This window comes from Pongo abelii, chromosome 9 (assembly GCF_028885655.2).
Source record: "Pongo abelii isolate AG06213 chromosome 9, NHGRI_mPonAbe1-v2.0_pri, whole genome shotgun sequence".
NCBI lineage: Eukaryota > Metazoa > Chordata > Mammalia > Primates > Hominidae > Pongo > Pongo abelii.
In genome coordinates, this window is record NC_071994.2 from 22,580,818 (window position 1) to 22,604,052 (window position 23,235).

At 45.9% G+C, this 23,235-nt stretch overlaps 1 pseudogene; it reads left to right on the plus strand.

Annotated features, from left to right (window-relative positions):
* The first annotated feature begins 19,142 nt into the window (after positions 1–19,142).
* Positions 19,143–20,055, plus strand: LOC129048962 (large ribosomal subunit protein eL8-like; annotated as a pseudogene).
* The last annotated feature ends 3,180 nt before the right edge of the window (positions 20,056–23,235 follow it).

A 23,235-nucleotide genomic window follows, 5' to 3' on the forward strand; every position in this document is an offset into this window, starting at 1 on the left:
TCTCCTGCCTCAGCCTCCCGAGTAGCTGGGACTACAGGTGCGTGCCACCATGCCCAGCTAATTTTTTTGTATTTTTAGTAGAGACGGGGTTTCACTACGTTAGCCAGGATGATCTCGATCTCCTGACCTCGTGATCCACCCACCTTGGCCTCCGAAAGTGCTGGGATTACAGGTGTGAGCCACCGTGCCTGGCCTAGTAATTAGATGTCTTAAGATCTTTCTTCAAGAGTCCTCAGAATAGAGTTAGCACTTCCCTCCCTCAACCTGCACTGTTTCCTTAAAGTTATAAACTTAAAAATTGCACTCATTTAATCCTGATAGCAACAATCCAATGAGGCACATACTATTATGAGGCCCATTCCCAAGATGTGGAAATGGAGCACTCAGATGCTAAAGTCATACAACTAACAAGTGATGGAGGAAAGTGAAGTTGCAGCTTATATATAGCTAACCCAATTTTCAGTTCCTGAAATTGAGCCCTGGGGGAAAGGCCCAAGTTGGGACCCAGTGAGCGCCCAACACTGAATCGCAAAAGCTCGCAATGGATCAAGGAGGTTCCCCAGGGCCTTGAAGGGACCCTGCTTCCTGCTTACAGAAAGAAGGCTGGCCCTAGAAAGCTGGGCTCCAGCACTTGCTTGGCATAACTCCGCCCCATCCTCTGTCCTCTTGCTGAGTCTCAGGCCAGGAAGTGGTTAATAGCACTTTCTCACACTTTCTGTTTCCATTTCTCTATTCCTAAACACAGTCATTCCTGCATTTGAATGGGCTCAGCAGGACCACCGACTTTTATTTTTTTCTCCAACCACTTAAAGGGGATTGGAACTCTAAGCCCATTATAGCTGGGTTGTAGCTGAGGACAGGGGCTGAGTTCCCACAGAAGAGACTGAGCCATTGATTTGTTCCTGTCTCAGTCATTTCAGAAAGATCAGTGAGGCCCCTGCTCAAATCCTACCCTGCCGCCTACTACATCTGAAGATCCAGGGGTTACTCTTCAGGGGGCTTTTAGCCCCTGTACATTGCCATGTTGCCATAGCAACTACGACACTAATAATGGCAGCCACCGTAAGCTGTAAATGACTAATTTAAATATATTTAACTAATTTGATAACTAGCATTTGTGTAGCGCTTTACATATTCTAAAGCTTATTTATATTTATCTTACAACTGTGGCACTTGGGTAAGTCTTTGAAACTATTAAATCATGTCTCCCCTCCCCATCCACAATTCCCTGTTCTACCCGTTTATTTTTCTTTTTAGGCATCAGCTTAACCCCATGGTAGGGTTATATATATCCCAATATATGTCATTTATTTATAATAGATATGTATGTACTATGTATGTACTATTTTATTAGCCATTTTGCATAATATGAACCATGCACAAAGACAAATATTTTATTCTATTATTATTATTTTTTTTTTTGAGACAGAATCTCACTCTGTCGCCCAGGCTGGAGTGCAGTGGTACAATCTTGGCTCATTGCAACCTCTGCCTCCTGGGTTGGAGCAATTCTCCTGCCTCAGCCTCCCAAGTAGCTGGGATTACAGGTGTGTGCCACCACGCCCAGCTAATTTTTTTGTATTTTTAGTAGAGACGGGGTTTCACCATGTTGGCCAGGCTGATCTTGAATTCCTGACCTCAGGTAATCCACCCACCTCGGCCTCCCATATTGCTGGGATCACAGGTGTGAGCCACCGCGCCTGGCCAAAAAACAAAAAATTTAAATGATAATTATTTAAAATATTATATATATCTATAAAATAAACAGAAAGCAGTCCTATTATTTTCTCCTTGAACCCCAGCGGATCACACTGGAGACCATCAGCCATGCCTTTAGGGAGGGATTGTTGGAAGAGCAAAGCAGAAGAAAGGGGACTTCTCTGGGCAGTGCTTTTTCAGTCTCCAGATAGAAGCACACCTTGGAGCTGTTGCAGGTTCCTTTCTAAACCACCACACTAAAGCAAATATTGCAATAAAGTGAGACACACAATTTTTTTTGGTTTCCTAATGCATGTAAAAGTTATGTTTACCCTCCACCATAGTCTATTAAGTATGCAATAGCATGTGTAAAAAATGTGCATACTTTACTTAAAAAATGTTGATCCTGGCCAAGTGTGGAGGCTCATGCCTGTAATCCCAGCACTTTGGGAGGCCGAGGTGGATGGATTACCTGAGGTGTGGAGTATGAGACTAGCCTGGCCAACATGATGAAACTCCGTCTCTACTAAAAATACAAAAATTAGCCGGGTGTGGTGGCGGGCGCCTGTAATCCCAGCTACTCAGGAGGCTGAGGCACGAGAATTGGTTGAACCCAGGAGGTAGAGGTTGCAGTGAACCGAGATCACACCACTGCACTCTGGAAAACAGGGTGACAGATTCAGTCTCAAAAAAAAAAAAAAAAAAAAAAGTTGATCCAAAATTCTGACAAAAAGTGAGTGCATACTGTTGGAAAAATGGCACCAATAAACTTGCTCAGTTCAGTTGCCACAAACCTTCAATTTGTAAAAAAAAAAAAAAAAACACATTATCTGTAAAGCGTAATAAAAAGCGATGTATGCCTGCACTCATAAGCCTCTGAGATGGATGAGGAGGTGCTGCAGAAAGGGGAACTCTCACAGCTGTTCTTCGGTGGAGCTGCACTATATCAGTGGGGAGATCTTTCCCTGAATCAGGCCTGAGATCTAAAAGAACATACCTGTGGCCCAAGAAGCTGATGGTGTAGACATTCTCTCCCTTATACACTTGAGAAGGCCAAGGCTTAGTTGAGTTGAAAAAGTTTTGAATTTGTGGCTAGCATTTAAAAATTGGGGAATTTTATGTTGATTTTTAGATGTATAGGGATAGGGACATCTGAGCCTCCTGCTGTGCCTTCCGACGGGGCCACAGCGGATGGACCTGAGTTGTGGCTGACCTCTTCATTTGTGACATACGCCCTCCAGCTGGCTACAGTCCCCACTGTGCCTGTGGCTCATCTAGCCTGCTTCCCTCATCTCTGTGACCTGCCTGGTTCCCATGGGGAACTGAGTTTGCAATCCGGGGAGCAATACTGGCTGAATTCATATTCATATTGAGAGCATTCTGAGTAGCTGGCAGGGCCACACAGACCTTAGCGGGAAGACAGGGACACCATTCTGTTTTCTTCCTTTCTTTCCAGGATGATCCCTGTGAAAGCTGCCATGTTTGCACTGCCCTCCTCTGTGAGACATGGTTTAGCTCAAGTCCTTGCTCTGATAACTTTCCAGCATGTGACTTTGGGCACATGTGACCTTCACCTCTCTAGGTTTGTTTCCTCACTGCTTACACTGCAGGCAATGCACATACAATACTTGCTACTTTAGGGCTATAAGATGCACTAGTTAGTTGTGTCCAAGTCATTCCTTTTACCAACAGAAATGAAGAGAAAGAGGAGAAAAAAATAAATAAAACCAAAAACCTCATCACTCTTTTCTCCAAAATGAGCATTTATCGCCCTCTGGTGTCCACCACAGTGCTCAGTGCAGCCAATTAAGAGTGGCTTGAAGGCCGGGGGCGATGGGTTCATGCCTGTAACCTCAGCACTTTGGAAGGCTGAGGCGGGTGGATCACCTGAGGTCAGGAGTTCAAGACCAGCCTGGCCAACATGGTGAAACCCTGTCTCTACTAAAAATACAAAAATTAGCCGGGTGTGGTGGCATGAGCCTGTAATCCCAGCTACTTGGGAGGCTGAGGCAGGAGAATTGCTTGAACCCAGGAGGTGGAGGTTGCAGTGAGCCGAGATCGCCCCACTGCACTCCAGCCCAAGAGACAGAGCAAAACTCTGTCTCAAAAAAAAAAAAAAAAAAATCAGCCGGCACGGTGCCTCACGCCTATAATCATAATCCCAGCACTTCAGGAGGCCGAGGAGGGCAGATCACCTGAAGTCAGGAGTTCAAGACCAGCCTGGCCAACATGGTGAAACCCCGTCCTTAGTGAAAATACAAAAATTAGCTTGGCGTGGTGGTAGGTGCCTGTAATCTCAGCTACTCGGGAGGCTGAGGCAGGAGAATCACTTGAATCTTGGAGACAGAGGTTGCAGTGAGCCGAGATCATACCACTGCACTCCAGCCTGGGCAACAGAGTGAGACTCTGTCTCAGAAAAAAAAAAAAAAAGGTGGGAGGCTTGGAGATGAAAGACTTGGGGGCAGGGGAATAGGGCCTGCCCCATTCCTCATGGTCTCAGTTTAATCCCCCTGGCTGCAGGGCCAGGCAAGGGCAGACATGGAATTAGGTCTCTACACCAAGTTTCAACTACAGACACCCACCCAGCTCAGATAAGGACACCTGAGGCGTGGGATTTACAAGCCAATGAGATAGCTGGCCTAAAGTCACCGCATTTAATAATCATGATGAAATAACATTAACCCAGTAGGTATTAGTTATAAGCATGGCAAGTGAAATCCAGTTGTTTGTGTGGAAAAATTTTATTTAAAGGCTCTTGCAAAGCCCCCCGAATTGTGGAGCATGGGGCTGGGGTTGGCTGGAGAGTCACAACTTCTGTGAGGTTATACTGCAGTAACAAAGAACTCCCCAAATCTCATTGATTTATATCAACAAAGGCCCTATACCCCACTTATGTTACGTGACCGCTAAAGATTGTTGTGAGTCATGCGAGACTCTGCTTCATGTGTCTTTGTTATTCCCAGATCCAAGATGGAAAATCCGTCCCTATTTAGGGTCTTCTCATGGGAGAGGAAAGAAGCAGCAGTGGTCAAGCTGCATGGTGGCTCTCAAAGCTCCTGCTTAGATGTGGTATCTGTCATTCTGCCTACATGCCATTTGTTAAGGCAAGTCATGAAGCTGAGCTCCGTATCATGGGCAGAGAAGTGTCCTCCCAGAGGGAGTTGTTGCCAGTCACATGACAATGGGTGGGGCTGTCTAATCTTACAGGGATGGGAAGGGACTCATTGGAGAAAAGGAAAACCCACACCAGTTCCTCTAGCACTGATAGCTGGATTCTGGAGAGCAGAGCTACCATGTACATCAGTTACAAAGCCACTGAATGCCACAAATCATGCTTCATAGTAGCTCTCATTCAACTGTATTTCATTTCTGCATTTCACAAATTATTTATTGAGTGCCTCCTGTGTCCTGGATGATATTCTAGCACTGAGGATATAGCAGTCAATGCCTTTGCCCTCTTGAATATATATTTGGATACCTATTATATATAACATTTATAATATATATAATTTATATGTAAATAAAAATATGTACATATTTGCCATCATGATTTGAAAAAATATTTACCCAAAATTTACTTTTAGTGTGTTCAAGTAGCTAAAACAAAATACTTTAGACTGGGTAATTTATTTACAGTAGAAATTTATTTCTCATGGTTCTGGAGAGTGGGAAGTCTAAGACTGAGGTACCAGCAGATTGGCATCTGGTGAGGGCCCACTCTTTGCTTCCAAGAAGGCACCTTCTAGCTACATCCTCACATGACTGAAAGGGCTAACAAGCTCCCTTGGGCCTCTTTTAAAAGGATGCTGCTCCCATGCATGAAGGTGAAACCTTCATGACCATATTATCTCCCAAAAGCCTTATCTCTTAATACCATTGCACTGGGGAGTAGGTTTCAACATATGAATTTCAGGGGACACAAACATTCAGACCATAGCACTGACTCATGAACAGAAAGCCTGCTCTAATGATTTCACACAAAAATGGAGGCTAGACCATTTGGGCTGTGGGTGGATACTGCAAGAAGACACGTGACTGTAAGTTGTATCTCAGTAGTTCTTCCAGGAGGTCTACATCCAATGTTCACAGTGTAATGTGTAACCACCACCATAGGCTCATTCTCTTTTCTCTTTTTTTTTTTTTTTTTGAGACAGTCTCACTCTGTTGCCCAGGCTAGAGTGCAATGGCAGAATCTTGGCTCACTGCAACCTCCACCTCCAGGGTTCAAGCTATTCTCCTGCCTCAGCCTCCTGAGTAGCTGGGATTACAGGTAGCCGTCACCACACCTGGCTAATTTTTGTATTTTTAGTAGAGACAGGGTTTCACCATGTTGGCCAGGCTGGTCTTGAGCTCCTGACCTCAAGTGATCTGCCTGCCTCGGCCTTCCAAAATGCTGGGATTACAGGCGTGAGCCACCGTGCCTGGCCTACCATAGGCTCATTCTCATTATTAGGTTTAACTGTTGCCTAAGAAAGAGGACGAGCCTGTGGAGGAAGCAGATGAGCCCGGAGACCTGGGAAATTTAAGCACTCATAGAAATATTCGGCAATGAAAGAAATGCACTGGTGAGCCTCCATTTGGCCCTTGTGTGACTCCACATACTGTGCATATTTTTTTCATGAATAAGAAAGTAAAGAATGGTTATACAAGTGTTGTTGGTTCTGGAATACACCACCACATTTCCTGAGCACAACAGGTATTTTCTAAAAACCTAGAGAAACAGATTAGGTGGTAGACCAAAAACCATCATCCACCAAAGAGTTCCTAAGCCGGCAGACACACAAACCCACTAATGACTCCATTGAGGATTGGGTAATTAGGCAATTGGTGTTTCAGATGCTCTCTATTATGCAGAAGTCCTCAGTGGATTGTAATACTGTGTATGTTTGTATGATATTGGATAAATCGATTGGGATTTTTGGATAGGTTAGTATTATGTCCTAAATGCTTATGTCCCCTCTGATATTCACATATTAAACTCTAACCTTTAGTGTGGCTGTTTTTGGAGATGGGGCCTCTAAGGAAGGAATTAATGTTAAGTGAGGTGGTAAAGATGGGGACCTGATCTGATAGGATTAGTGTGTACATAAGAAAAGACACTGGAGCTCTTTCTCTCTCTCCACCATGTGAGGAAAAAAGAAAAGTCAGAATCAGAGGATTACCTAAGGCTGTAAAACAGTTTGTGCTGGAGCCAAAGTTAGAAAATGTCTTTGTGATTCCTTGTTCCATTGTCTTAAAGAGGTGACTTAGTCCACTTGTACTGCTATAGCAAAGTACCTGGGACTGCATAATTTCTAAATAATGTAAATAGATTTCTCATGGTTCTAGAGGCTGGGAAGTCCAAAACCAAGCCCTGGTGGATTCAGTGTCTGGCAAAGGCCTGCTCCTCATAGATGGCGCCATTTAGGTGTCCTCACATGGCAGAAGGGATGGAAGGGCAAGAAGGGCTAAGCTGGTTCCCTCCAGTCCTTTTATAAGGTACTAATCCATTCATGAGGATGGAGCCCTCATGATTTAGTCACTTTTCAAAAAGAAGTGATTACTACCTCTTACTACCACCACAGTGGGGATTAAGTTTCAACATGAATCTTACAGGAAATGCACATCCAAACCATAGAACTAGTATTTCAAACAGTGACATCACATGTTAATATTGGCCCACTAGGAACATGTTTTAAGAAGCAGACGCAACATTTGCTATCTGCCAAGATCTCTCCCTTCCATTCTGCTAGAAGCCTTTCCTATCCCTTATTAGGGCCCCAAGTCTATGGTGCCAGTCCCAGATGCCAGTGTGGCCCTTTTATCACCAGCCCAGTCAGGAATCCTGCAGGCTGTCTCTGGAGCCCAAGCACTTTGCTGGCAGTAAAGGAAGAAGAAATGAAGAAACAGCTAGAAAAAAGAAAACCTTCTAGTTCACCAGGAGAGCTCCCCTTTATCCTGGGTCTAAGAGGAATTTGCTTGCTGGGGTCCTTAGGTATCAGGTCACTGGGCCATATGATAAACTTTATCCATGACTGCAGTATTTAAAAGAATGTTTTATCTGAGTTCTATTTCAAGAATTTCCAGGTTATGCCCTTAAAAGGACAAGAGGTTCAGGTGATAGGTTCATCAAACTCTCACAAGTCATCACTAAATAACTTACTCATGTAACCAAATACCACTTGTTCCCCCCAAACCTATGGAAATAAAAAATTAAAAAAAAAAACACACACAAAACCCATGAAAATGTAGTTAGAATAATAAAAAAAAAAAAACAAGAGGCTGCCTTTTGCTCCCCCCTCCCTGTCTTCTCTGAATTCCCACTGGCTAGAATGGAGATGTGATGGTTAGAGTTGAAGCAGCCATATTAGTCCTCAAGGTAGCAGCCAAATATTGAGGAGAACGAGCAACAAAGACAGGAGACAGGATTTCAACTGTATTCTCAGCTGGGCCCACCAAACTAAATATTAACATAAGACAGAAGTTAACTGTGGCAGCATCATCACTATCACCACCACCACCACCATTGTCACCATCATCAATGTCACCATCAATGTCATCAGCGTCACCACCAACACCATCATCATTCTCACCACTACCATTACAATCCACTATCACCACCTTCACAATCACCATGACCATCTCTATCATGTTTGTCATCATCACCATCATCATCATCCCCATCATCACTGCACCAACCAAAGTCATCATGAATGACATCATCGACATCATCACTGCCATCTTCATCATTGTCATCACAGTCATTATCAGCATCTTCATTACCATCAACAGCAGCTTTGCCATCACTATTCCCACCCATGGAATGACTCTCAGTCCACAGACTGTCAGGTCCCAAGAGGAATCCCAAGAGGAAATGATGCCCTCTAAGAAATACTGTTGCTGCTGCTCCTGCTACAGTTCTAACCACCACCATTGCTATTATTACTGTTGCTGCTACTACTACTGTTATTGTTGCTGACAGTTAGCCCTCTATCCATATCTGTGGGTTCTGCATTCATGGATTCAACCAACCACACAATAAAAATATTTGGAGACATAAATTCCACAAAATTGGATTCGCACAGTGGCCCACGACTATAATCCCAGCACTTTGGGAGGCCAAGGTGGGCAGATCACTTGAGGTCAGGAGTTTGAGACCAGCCTGGCAAACATGGTGAAACCCTGTCTCTACCAAAAAATGAAAAAATTAGCTGGGCACAGTGGCACGTGCCTGTAGTCTCAGCTACTTGGAAGGCTGAAGTGGGAGAATTGCTTGAACCTGGGAGGTGGAGGTTGCAGTGAGCCAATATCACACCATTGAACTCCAGCCTGGATGACAGAGTGAGACCCTGTCAAAAAGAAAAAAAAAAAGAAAAAAAAATTCCACAAAGTCCCAAAAAGCAAAACTTGAAATTGCCAAGTGCTGAGTACTACCTTCAACCCATGTGAATGAAGTGCTGTGTAGGCATTGTATTAAGTATTATAAGTAATCTAGAGATTATTTGAAGTATGTGGGGGAATATGCATAGGTTATATATTAGTCAGGCTTCTCTTAGAGGGACAGAACTAATAGGATATGTGTGTGTGTGTGTGTGTGTGTGTGTGTGTGTGTGTGTGTGTGCATATATATATAAAGGGGAGTTTATTAAGTATTAACTTACACGATCACAAGGTCACACAATAGGCCATCTGCAAGCTGAGGAGCAAGTAGAGGCAGTCCAAGTCCCAAAACTGAAGAACTTGGAGTCCAATGTTAAAGGGCAGGAAGCGTCCAGCATGGGAGAAAGATGCAGGCTGGGAGGCTAGGCCAGTGTCATCGCTTCACGTTTTTCTGCCTGCTTTATATTCTTTGGAGGCTGATTAGATGTGCCCACCTGATTAAGTGTGGGTCTGCCTTCAACAGCTCACTGACTCAAATGTTAATCTCCTTTGGCAACACGCTCACAGACACACCCAGGATCAATATCACATCCTTCAATCCAATCAAGTTGACACTCAGTATTAACCGTCACAAGTTCACCTCTTGTCAACTTGAACGCATACATATCTCCTGAGATCATACATAATCCTCAAATAAAGACAATAACGAGGTCATAATTACGCCTGACGTAATACAGCTATCCTTCATACAACCGGAAACGCGCCAGTCCCCAACCCAAACACTATTACATAAAGTTAACAATATTTAAATGCTGATATGAATAAGTCAATAAATCTTATGTCACATGATGAAGGAAAAGGAAATAAAATGAAGATATTTTCTTAGTACAAGTGTATACATGCACAAGCACGTTTTTAACAAAAGAAGGAGGAAATACTGATGACAATTACTGTCCTCGTTTCTGCAGCTGGTCATGTGGTCGTAACTGGTGTTGATGACCACCTTCTTCTACTACCCATTCTGTATTCCCTTTGCCTTCAGCAAGCCCCTCAGCGGTTGCGTTTTTTTTTTTTTTTTTCCTGGTGCAGCGACCCAAACCTTCATTCCTGAAGGGCCTGGGTCATTTGTAGTCCTGTCTGGATTGGGCTGTTGTAGTTTCCCATTGACCTTAATCACAGGGCATGGTAATAGTAAGAGAGGCCCTAATGGATCTTCTGTATGCCATGCATACTCTTGCTTACCTCCGTTGTGGAGTAGTAGACTGATTTCATCTTGATTGTCTGGGTCAATCACCCCAGCCAACACTGTAACTTCCTTCTTAGCCTGTTGTCTTAAAGGTAGGAGGAGCCCAAAGTGTCCAGGTGGCAATCTTAACTTCCAGTTTAATGAAATCATTGTTGTGTCTCCTAGTGACAGCATTCCTCCCTCCGGAACTAAGACCTCTAGGCCAGCAGAACGTAATGTCATGGGAACAGGAAGCAAAAATTTTGCTAGTGGGATCACTAGGGCTGATGGTAAGTGGTGCCATTCCCACTTCCACCCCTTGATTCCTGGACCCGTGAATCCTGGCTATGGGAGAAACAGTACCATATATTGGATGCTGATTCAGAGCATACATGGCCTTCTGGAGAACTTTGCCCCAGCCCTGCAAAGTACTGTCACCTAGTTGGTGCTGTAATTATGACTTCAAAAGTCCACTCCACCATTCTATCAATCCAACTGCTTCAAGATGATAGGGAACATGGTAAAACCAGTGAATTCCATGAGCATGAGCCCACTGCTGTATTTCTTTAGCCGTAAAGTGAGTGCCTTGGTCAGAGGCAATGCTGTGTAGAATACCATGACGGTGGATAAGGCATTCCATGAGTCCATGGATGGTAGTCTTGGCAGAAGTCCCGCGTTCAGGATAGGCAAACCCATATCCAGAGTAACTGTCTATTCCAGTGAGGACAAACCTCTGCCCTTTCCATGACGGAAGAGGTCCAATATAATCAACCTGCCACCAGGTAGCTGGCTGATCACCCCCAAGGAATGGTGCCATATTGAGGGCTCAGTGTTGGTCTCTGCTGCTGGCAAATTGGACACTCAGCAGTGGCCATAGCCAGGCAGGTCAGCCTTTGTGAGTGGAAGTCCATGTTGCTGAGCCCATGCGTAACCTCCACTCCTGCCACCATGGCCACTTTGTTCATGGGCCCACTGGGCTATGACAGGGGTGGCTGGGAAAAGAGGCTGAGTGGTGTCCACAGAATGGGTCATCCCATCCACTTGATTATTAAAATCCTCTTCCACTGAGGTCACTCGTTGGCGAGCATGAACATGGAATACAAATATCTTCACAGTTTTTGACCACTCAGAGAGGTCCATCTGCATACCTATTCCTGAAATTTCTTTGTCATCAATTTTCCAATCATGCTTCTTCCAAGTCCCTGACCATCCAGCCAAACCATTGGCTACAGCCCATGAATCAGTATATAATCACACATCTGGCTATTTCTCCTTCCATGCAAAGTGTGGAACCAGGTGTGCTGCTCAAAGTTCTGTCCACTGGGAAGGTCTCCCTTCACTGCTGTCCTTCAGGGATGTCCTAGAAAGGGGCCGTAGTGTTGCAGCTGTCCACTTTCAGGTGGTGCCTGCATATCGTGCAGAACCATCTGTGAGCCAGGCCCTAGTCTTCTCTTCCTCTGTCAACTGACCATAGGGAACTCCCCATGAGGCCATCAGTTCAGGCGTGGGGAGAGAAGGCAGGGTGACGGAAGTGGAGACCATGGGCATTTTAGCAACTTCCTCATGTAACTTACTTGTGTCTTCAGGACCTACTTGAGCCAGATCACATATATACCACTTCCATTTGATGATGGAATGCTGCTGTGCACGACCCACTTTATGGCTAGATGGGTCAGAAAGCACCCAGTTCATGATGGGCAGTTCACATCACATGGTGACTTGATGACCCATAGTCAAACATTCAGTTTCCATCAAAGCCCAGTAACAGGCCAAGAGCTGTCTCTCAAAAGGAGAGTAGTTATCTGTAGAAGATGGCAGGGCCTTGCTCTAAAATCCTAGAGGCATCCACTGTGGTTCACCTATGTGAGCCTGCCAAAGGCTCCAAACAACATCCCAATCTGCCACTGACACCTCAAGCACCACTGGATCTGCTGGGTCATATGGCCCAAGTGTCAGAGCAGCTTGCACCACAGCCTGGACCTGTTGCAGAGCCTTCTCCTGTTCTGGACTCCACTCAAAACTGGTAGCCTTTCAGGTCGCTTGATAAATGGCCAGAGTAACACACCCAAATGAGGAATGTGTTGCCGCCAAAATTGAAATAGGCCTACTAGGCATTATGCCTCTTTCTTGGTTGTAGGAGGGGCCAAATGCAGCAACTTATCCTTTACCTTAGAAGGAATATCTCAACAGGCCCTACACCACTGGAACCCTAGAAATTTTACTGAGGTAGAAATTCCCTGAATTTTAGTTGGATTTATTTCCCATTATCTGGCATGCAAATATCTCACCAATAAGTCCAGTGTGTTTGCTGCTTCTTGCTCACCGGACCCAATTGGCATAATGTCATTAATGTAATGGACCAGTGTGATATCTCGCAGAAGCGAAAAGTGATCAAGGTCTCTCCAAATAAGATTATGACACAAAGCCAAAGAGTTGATATATCCCTGAGGTAGGACAGTGAAGGTATATTGCTGGCCTTGCCAGTTGAAGGCAAATTGCTTCTGGTGGGCCTTATGGACAGGAATGGAGAAAAAGGCATTTGCCAAGTCAATGGCTGCATCCCAGGTACCAGGAGATGTGTTACTTTGCTCAAGCAATGAAACCACATCTGGTATAGCAGCTGCAACTGGAGTCAGCACTTGGTTAAGTTTACGATAATCCACTGTCATTTTCCAAGATCTGTCTGTCTTCTGCACAGGCTAAATGGGAGAGTTGAATGGGGATGTGGTGGGAATCACCACCCCCGCATCTTTCAAATCCTTGATGGTGGACTAATTTCCACAATCCTTCCAGTCAGGGAGCCAATGTGGGGGTACTGCCAGCTGCTAAGTATGTCTATGCCAATCATGCATTCTGGCACTGGGGAAATGCCCACGGGATGAGTCCGGGGACCCACTGGACCCACTGTAAGTCAGATGTGAGCTAAAACTCCATGAATTACCTGACCTGCAGAAGCCCCTACTCTAACTGGAGGACCATAATGATGTTTTCAGTCCCCTCAAATCAATGTCAGCTCAGAGCCAGTGTCCAGTAGTCCCCAAAATGTTTGATCATTTCCCTTTCCCCAGTGCACAGTTACCCTGGTAAAAGACCGGAGGTCTCCTTGGGGAAGGATGGAAGAAAGATTCACTGCATAAATTGTGGGTAATGTAGTGGGGTCCTTCCTCAAGGGGACCCGGCCTCCTCTTCATTCAAGGGGTTCTGGGTCTGTAAACTGGCTGGGTCTGTAAATCAAGTTGGGAAATTGATTGAGGGGCCATGATTCTCTGTTTTTATAATTCAAATTAGCCTTTTGTCCATTCGACTTAGAAGTTTTCTGCTTGTATAATTTAAGTAGAAATGCAGTAGGCTTCCTATCAATTTCATTTCTAGGAACACAATGATTAATTAGCCTATGCCAGAGCTCTAAAAGAGTCAGACTATTCTGATTGCTGCTTTGCCTCTGCTGTCCATTACAGTAGCTACGCCCACCTTGCCTTTGGAAGTTGAGTGCTGCCACTTGGCCCCTGCCACCTCAGGATCCAATTATTCTCATTGTATTTACATTTTGTAGTTGAGTGACTGCAGTTCCCACCGTTAGATCTGACATACAAAGAAGAGCAATTACAGGGCTCTCCAAAGATGCAGGTGCTGCCCTTATAAATCTATTTCACAAGGCATTGGTGAAGGGTATATCTTCTGGAACCTCCCAGCTGGGACAAGTAGGTCTGAAGTGACTAAACCACTCCACTATCCCCATCTCCCCAAGCCTTTGGATCCCTTCCTCTACGTTAAGCCAAGGGAGATAGGCATTTCCAGCTCACTCACAGTGGGCCATCTTTTAATCCATAGTTCAGCTAACCAAGAAAATAGACTATTAGAACCTTTTTGAGCTTCCCAAGCTGCAACATTAAATTCAGAGTTCCCTACTTAGTGGGCTCAAGTCAATAAATTCAGCCCGATCCAACTCTATGTTCCTTCCACCATTATCCCATACCCTTAATATCCACTCCTATGCCTATTCTCCAGATAGTGGATTATATAAACTAGAGAACACAAACAGTTCTTTTTGAGTGTAGTGCACCTCCTCATGGGTCACATGGGTCAACCTCACCTCTAGGGTCCTGCCAGGACTTTAGTTTAGTTATAGGTCTAGAAGCAAACAGAGGTGTTGGAGGTGGCTTCTGAGGAGAATCAACATTATCTTGCCTGGCAACTGCCCCAGGGGAGGCCATCACTGTTGCCTCGGGCAGTGCAGGGTTTATCTCCTCAGACAAAGATGTAAAGGCTGATGGCAGCATAGGTTGGGGAGGGGATATTGCCACTACGGGGAATGGTGAAGCTGTTCCTTCTGGCAAAAAAATATTCATCAGAGTTTACCAACTCAGTGTCCCCAGCTTCATCAAGTTCCTCCCACATGTCCCCATTCCAAGTTGCAGGGTTCCATTATTTTCCAATCAATGCCCTCACTTTAATGGTAAATACCTGGTGAGGCTGTGCATGCATCTTCCCTTGCAGCTCAGCCACTTGCATGATAAGAGCTTGTGTCTGTTTTTTTACAATTTCAGCTCTTTCTCTACAGGAGATAAGACTCTCACTCAATGCAATCTTAGCAGATTTGAGGCTCAGTGTCTGCTTCTGAAGCCAGGAGACAGAATCCCTGAGTTCATAATTTTCTTTCATCACTTTGTCCACTGAACAACCAACCAGCTTCATTATGTTCCTTGATTCTTCACATATGGTCAAAAGTATTAAGTATAGAGTAACTAAACTCCTTGCCTCTCATGAGCAGTGAATCAGGAGTGTCCCAAATGCATTTATTTCACGTAACTCTCTAAACAGTTTCTGCCAAGGACTATCAGTATTCTCCATACTATTAGAAATACAGTCTTTAGCATTTTTGGGTCTAATCATATTAAGCAGCCAACTCTAGAAACCTCAAAACCAATGAACAAACTCCATCCTTAATATTCTGTTCCTCTAGAACCACTCCTGGTACCAAAATCTGTATTCGTCAAGGGTTCTCTTAGAGGGAACCCTATATATAATAGGATATATATATATAAATAATAGGAGATATATATATATATCTAATAGGACAGACAGAGAGATAGATATACATATATAAAGGGAGTTTATTAAGTATTAATTTATATGGTCACAAGGTCCCACAATAGGCTGTCTGCAGCTAAGGAGTAAGGAGAGGCAGTCCAAGTCCCAAAACTGAAGAACCATCAAGCACAGGAGAAAGACATAAGCTGGGAGGCTAGGCCTGTATCATCGCTTCACATTTTTCTGCCTGCTTTATATTTGCTGGTGGCTGATTAGATGGTGCCCACCTGATTAAGGGTGGGTCTGCCTTCCCCAGCCCACTGGCTCAAATGTTAATCTCCTTTGACAACACCCTCACAGACACACCCAGAGTCAATATTGCATCCTGTAATCCAATCAAGTTGACATTATTAACCATCACAGGTTATATGCAAATACTATACCATTTAATATAAGGGTCTTGAACATCAGCAGACTTTGGTATCTGAGGGGGGTTCTGGAAGTGTTCCCCCATGAAAACCAAGGGATAATGGTATTTAATATTTTTTCAGCACTTCCTGTGTGTCAGGCATTCTGCTAAGATCTTATCCTTAAAGACTCCATTTTACAGATTAAAAAAAACAGAAGCATAGAGAAATATAAAGGGTCTCAGTCCTTTGCTCATGCTCAAACAGTTGAGAAGTGGTAGGAGTAGCATTTGAACTTGGGCAATTTGACTCCAGAGTGCTGTTAACTTTGACAGTGAACAGACATTTGGTTGCTAGCCTGCTGCCTCCCCCAGAGAAGAGTGTGCATGCTAGGCCAACCACCTCGCAGCAGGTAGCTTGGAGTCAATGGGCCTAACCATTTTTAGTAGCACTTTTCTTACGTGTAAAATGAAGGCAATAAAAAGAGTAGTTTTTTCTGTGTCACAAGATTGGAAGTGGTATGTGTGCAGTCCTTGTTATAATATTTAGCATGTAGTAGTTATTCCAATAAACATCAGATTATATTAATATAATAATTAGAAATAATGGGATACAAACTCTTATCTTGATGGGCAGAGCACCCTCTCCCTGGCCAAGGGTGTGAGCAGAAGTGATGTCTGCAGCTTCTGAGTCACACCCTTAAAGGAGATAAAGGAGATAAACGAGATAGAGAGATGGAGAGAGCCCTTCTCTTCCCTTTACTCCATTTCCATTGCTTGGAAAGCAGACCCCAAAGACAAACTGGTCATCTTTCTTTAACTGCATGAAACTGCATGTTGGTGATGATGGAGAAACATGATAGAATGTCTGGGTCCTTGCCAATATTGAGCAGCCATGCCAGAGAGAGAGATTTCCATTTTGCTGAAGCCACTGAATTTGGGGTCTTTTGTTAACAGCAGACTAATCTATATCCTTGCAGTTTCTCTTGGTTTCATTAGGTTTACATGGATTCAGAGAGTGACCTTTTTCCTAAACTCATCTTCGAAGTCTAGGGATCCTTGACTCTAATCCTCATTGCCCAAACCAAAACCTCCACATTTTACTCCACTGCTATTTTTCAACAAGGTACCTCCTCCTCTTTGAGCCCCGCCTCGACCTGTAAAGTAGGAAAAGTGAACTCAGCAACAGTGAAGAAAAGTGCAGATGAGTGTTCACAGGTCAAGAGCTTTCAGCTTTACAAGAATAATAACATTTAATAACAGATAATGAGGAGGATGATGGTAATAGAAATGGTTATGCAATGGTAGCTGTAATGGAGATAGAGATCTGCTGTTTCTGATGGTGGTGGAGTTGGTGATGGAGGAAATGGTGATAGATGGTTGTTAGAGTTGTTATGAGAATGAAAATGGTAGTGTTACTAGTGACACTGATGGTGGGAGAGGTGGTGATAACATTGATGGCAATGATAACAATGCTGATGATGGTATCTGATGAGAATTATGTGGTTGCTATGGTGATGAGGATGGTAATGGTGGTTGCTGTGGTGGTGATGATGGAGATGGTTGCTACGGTGATGACGATGGAGGTGGTGGTTGCTATAGCGATGATGATGCAGATGCTGGTTGCTACAGTGACGATGGGAGTGATGACTGTAGTGATGAGAAGAATGGTGAAGTGTGATGGTGAGGTAATGAGAGGTCATTATGGTGATGATAATGATGGTGGCGGTGGTGATAGTGATGATTGTGTTGCTGATGATGGTGGTGATCCTGATGACAACAATGGTAATGCAAGAATGGCATTGACATTGGTGGTGTTAATAGCGATATCGATGGGAGCTCTTTTTATGGCTGGATATAGAATTGTGAATAACTTTTCCCTGGTCATGGATCACCTTTTCTTCATGAGATGACAGCCAGATTTATAATTCCAGATCTGATCTGTTCAACAGTTCCTGGACTCATATATGCATTTTTATGTCTCATCTCTTCTCATGCAACCACATGTGGAACTCTTGTTCCCTTTAGCATCTGCCCCACACCTGTTCCTCCTGTCATCCTTATCTAGGTAAGTCACAGCACCATTCATCCATGGTGCAAATTCTAGGATGTACCCTTGGTTCCTTCCTTTGACATATCTTCCCCATCCACCCCGATTTCCAGCCCTTTAGTAAGCCCAGCCACCTCTACCTTCCATTGCTTTTGATCTGCATCCTTTCACCCTTTTGTTCCAAGTCACCATCATCTCCCTCCTGGCTTAATGCAATCATCTCCTAACTGGACAACTCAGCCTCCTGGTTTCAGTCTTTTTTATTTTTATTTTTTATTTTTGGAGATAAGGTCTCACTCTGTTGTCTGGGCAGGAGTACAGTGGTGTGATCATGGCTTACCGCAGCCAGCCTCCAACTCCTGGGCTCAAGTGATCCTCATCTCAGCCTCCTGAGTAGCTGGAACTATAAATGTGCCACCACACCCAGCTAATTTTTTTTTTTTTTTTTTTTTGTAGAGACAGGGTCTTGCTATGTTGCCCAGGATGGTCTCCTGGCCTTGAGTGATCTTCTCATCTGGGTCTGCCAAAATGCTGGGATTATGGGCGTGAGCCACCACACTTAGCCTGGCTTTCACTCTTGCCACCCTACAATCCTTCTCCTCTCAGCAGTCAGAGTGATACTTTACAAATGCAAATCAGACCTTGTCATGTTTCTACCCCAAACTTTCCTACAGTGTTTTATTGCCCTGGACAAAAATCAAAGCTTTTTTTTTTTTTTTTCTCTAGGCATGTGCTCTAACCCCTGCCTAGTTCTCTGACCTCCTGTCCTCTCATGCTTCAGTCACACTTTCTGTTTCTCTAATGCCCCAAGCACCTTCCCACCTCGGGGCCTTTGCATCTGCCATTCCGTCTGCCAGAAACACTTCAGTTCCCAGATCTGCACAGCCAGTGGCAGCATAAGAATTCAAACCAGCTGGGTTGGCCTCTCTCAGCACATTGCCTTGCTTTATCTGCCCTACGATATTTATCACAATCTTCATCTTATTTACTTATTAGATCATTATTAGACGCCCTCCCCCAACAAGAGTGTAAGCCTCATAAAAGCAGGACCTATGTCCTTGTTTCCCACTACGTCCCCAGCATTGAGAACAGTGAATAGTAGTTGTTCTACAAATGGCTGTGAATAAATTGATTGGCTCAAGAGACAAATTAGAAACATACCTCACCCCAAGTAAATTAAAAATCAAGCTTATGACCACATGATCTCAGCGAACACAGATCATCCTTCCTCCTCTGATCTTGTGCCCTCTACTCCCTCCCCAGTTCACCCCCCAAATCTGATCACAGCTTCTGGTTTGAGTTCCTTGCTCCACCCCTGGAGTAACTATTGCAACACATAAATCTATTTTCTTCCGCTCCTCCACCTTCCCAAGATGCCAAGAGGAAAGAAGCGCAAGGGGAAGAAAGTGGCCCCGGCCCCTGCTGTCATGGAGAAGCAGGAGACCAAGAAAGTGGTGAATCCCCTCTGTTAAGAAAAAGCCTAAGAATTTTGGCACTGGACATCCAGCCCAAAAGTGACCTCAGCCGCTTTGTGAAACAGCCCCGCTATATCAGGTTGAAGAGGCAGAGAGCCATTCTCTATAAGCGGCTGAAAGTGCCCCCTGTGATTAACCAGTTCACCCAGGCCCTGGACCACCAAACAGCTACTCAGCTGCCTAAGCTGACCCACAAATACAGACCAGAGACAAATCAAGAGAAGAAGCAGAGGCTGTTGGCCCAGGCTGAGAAGAAAGCTGACAGCAAAGGGGACATCCTCACTAAGAGACCACCTGTCCTTCAAGCAGGAGTCAACACCGTCACCACCTTGGTGAAGAACAGGAAGGCTGAGCTAGTGGTGACTTCATGTGAACAGACATTTGATTGCCAGCCTGCTGCCTCCCCCAGAGAAGAGTGTGCATGCTAGGCCAATCACCTCTCAGCAGGTAGGTTGGAGACAATGGGCCTAACCATTTTGAGTAGCACTTGACTTGACGAGGATCTCATTGAGCTTGTTGTCTTCCTGCCTGCCCTGCATTGTAAAATGTGGGTCTCTGATTGCATTATCAAGAAGGCAAGACTGGAACATCCAGTCCACAGGAAGACCTGCACCACTGTTGCCTTCACACAGGTTAACTCAGAAGACAAAGGAGCTTTGATGAAGCTGGTGGAAGCTATCAGGACTAATTACGACAGATATGATGAGATCCATCATCACTGGGGAGGCAATGTCCTGGGTCCCAAATCTGTGGCTTGCATTGCCAGTTGGAAAAGGCAAAGGTTAAAGAACTTGCCACTTAACTGGGTTAAATGTACACTTTTGTTTTCTGTACAAAACATAATTAAAATGATACAAATTCTCCTTCAAAAAGAATTTTCCCTCTTCCCTGCTTAAGACATGTATGCACAGATTTCCCAACTGGGATCGGCAGCTTTTGATGGTTTCTTAGGAATCCAGAGGAGGTGGGGGATGGGCAGAGCAAGTGTGGTTCCTAACTTCACATCCCCCCAACCCCTACTGCCAGAGAAGCCTCACTTGTGCCAGGTGTACAGAGAGGCAGTATAACCTTGAGATGAAGGTCAAGGCTTCAAAGCCAGGCGGACTGCATTCAAAACATGACCCTGGCCAGGTTACTCTCATTCTCTGATCATTACTCTCCTTATCTGTAAAGTGAAGCTAATGTTGTACCTGCCTCCTAAGGCTTGTTGGGAGGAATAAATGAATTCATTCGGATAAGGCACTCAGGGCCATGCCTAGCACATAGTAAGTGCTCACTAAGTGTTGGCTATTATTGTCAATTACTTTTTTTGATTTTGCTTTTGGTTTTCTTGGTGACAGGGTCTCACTCTGTCCCCAGGCTGGAGTGCAGTGGTGCAATCTCAGCTCACTGCAGCTTTGACCTCCAAGGCTCAAGCAATCCTCCCACCTCAGCCTCTGGAGTAGCTGGGACTATAAGCGCATGCCACCACGCCCTGCTAATTTTTGTATTTTTGGTCAAGACACAGTTTTGCTATGTTGCCCAGGCTGGTCTCAAACTCCTGAGCTCCGGCAATCCTTCTGCCTCGGCCTCCCAAAGTGTTGGGATTACAGGTGTGAGTCACTGCACCCGGCCTGTTAACTACGTTTTCACACAGGAATTTATTTCCACTGATTAAAAGGGGGAAAAAATGTGAAAACCATTGGTTTTCATACTTTACATTGCAATTATCGCTATGCACCTTCTATATTTGGCTGGAAATGTCTTGTGGGGGTAAAGACCAGGTTTCATTCAGTGTCTCTGACACCTCGGAGACGGAGACGCTGCATCTAGCAGGCCTTCAATAAACACGCATCAAGGAAGGAAGGAAGCCGCTAGGCAGTGAATGTGCCCCTGGCCTTAGCATGTCGTGCTCACGTATCTCCAGCAGGTGTCGCCCTTGTCTCTGAAACGGCCGTCTGGGCCCTGCTCACTGCTGTCCAGGCCCACTGACGGTCCGATGAGACCTGAGGATGCCGTGGGCCCAGCAGATCCGAGTTGTTCTGCGTCGGGGAGGAAGGAGGCCCTGGGAGAGGTGCGAAAAACCTCACCAGAGCAGGCCACAGGCTGCTTGGAGCCTCCAGGCTTGAGTTCTACTCCCGGGGGGGACACCAGGAGCGCCCATTTCCTCTCTGAGCCTTGGTTTCCTCCCCTCCAAAGCGGGGGCAATCCTGCTACGACGGGACATCGGGATGTTGTCAGGCCCCACCTGACAGTTGATAGGCGTTGGATTTGCCGTTTTGTTTCTTTGTTTTTAAGTTGCACCTCCCAGGGAAGTCCAGGGGCATCTCCAGACCTCCCCAGCACACAGATTCTGCCTCTCTGAGGGACGGCAAAATGAAAAACTCAGCAGCCTGGAATTCTGAGGAGGGAGAAACCAGGAGTGAAGAACACATGCAGCTGCCTAGGTTCCTACGGAAGATGCCAGGAGAGCCAGTGGTCCAGGTGGACCACACCTTGGACACGCTCTTCTGCGCTGGCGTGAGCACATCCGGGTAGGCTGCAGGTCTCTTTTCCTCAGAGGCAGACGCGCTGGAGTTACGTGGATAGGGAGGTGGAGGTGGCGCTCCTCTGTCACCGCGGTCCCCTCAGCCTCCTTGGCTGTGGCTCAAGCAAGTCCCTTCCCCTCTCTGGGCCTTTCTCTCTGTGAAATGGGGCTGGCCTGAGTCGGGCATTTTCAGATTTAGCAGTAGAGGCCTGACTCTGCCATATCCAGTGTGGAAGACAGACAGGGAGGCAGACAAAGAAAGCTGTTGGAGCCTAGGATGAGGGGACAAGGACCTCACTCCTTTGGCCACCCCTCCACTGCAGTGATCCTAAGTGGCTCAAACCATGGGCTAGCTCTCCAAGGCTCTTTCTTTTCTTTCTTTTTTTTTTTTTTTTTTTTTGAGAGGGAGTCTTACTCGGTCACCCAGGCTGGAGTGCAGTAGCGTGATGTCAGCTTACTGCAACCTCCGCCTCCTGGGTTCAAGCAATTCTCCTGCCTCAGCCTCCTGAGTAGCTGGGACTACAGGGATGCGCCACCACACCCGGCTAATTTTTGTATTTTTAGTAGAGATGGGGTTTCTCCATGTTGGTCAGGCTGGTCTCGAACTACTGACCTGGTGATCCACCTGCCTTGGCCTCCCAAAGTGCTGGGATTATAGGCGTGAGCCACTGCACCCGGACCTACAAGGCTCTTTCTAAGCGCAAGTCTTCATGACACTGCAGTCCTTTTCCCGGCTCACCTCAGCTGTCCTCCCACAGGCCTCGCCCCACATCCCTAGGCCTCCAGGGATGTCCTGTCTCCCTGACCTCTCCCCACACTCACAGGCCCAGGGAATGTGAGGTTTGGAAGGGGGCCCATGGAGGGGGCTGCCGGCTTCATCTATCACCAGGATGGATGGGGAAACTGGTCCAAGGTCCCATAACTCCCAGGGCAGAGCTAGGTCCTCCCTGACAATCTGCACCCCACCTCTGACCCTCAGACAGAGCTTCTCTTCAGGCCTGCATGAGAGCGGGCCAGATGTTCGTGGGTGCTGGGCCTGGTGTCAGGGCCAGCGGGACGCTGGCCCGCCCCCACAAGGTCGCCGCCCTTGCACTTCCCCTCCCAGCAGCTAATTAGCTCCAGGCCAGGTCCACCAGAGCTCCCAGGATGCTCCTGAGCTGGGACCTCACCCAGCCTGCTGAGGTCACGGCCCCTCCTGTCCGCCCTTGCTTCTCCTCCAGGCTCATCTCTTGCCCCTCAGACACCCTCCTCCTTAGCTCCCCTTTCATTCCACAGAAAAGGGGCAAGAAGCTCCGAGTCGAGATCACACAGCAACGCAGAGGCAGAGCCCAGAGGAGACCTGCCCCAATTCTTAGCCCAGCGAGCCCACCCTTCCCACCCGCGGAGGGCAACCCGGAGCGTGGGTGATGGTTCTACTCCTGTCTCCACCACCTCCCAGCTGCGTGACCTTGAGAAAATTACTTCGCCTTTGTGACCCTCAGTCTC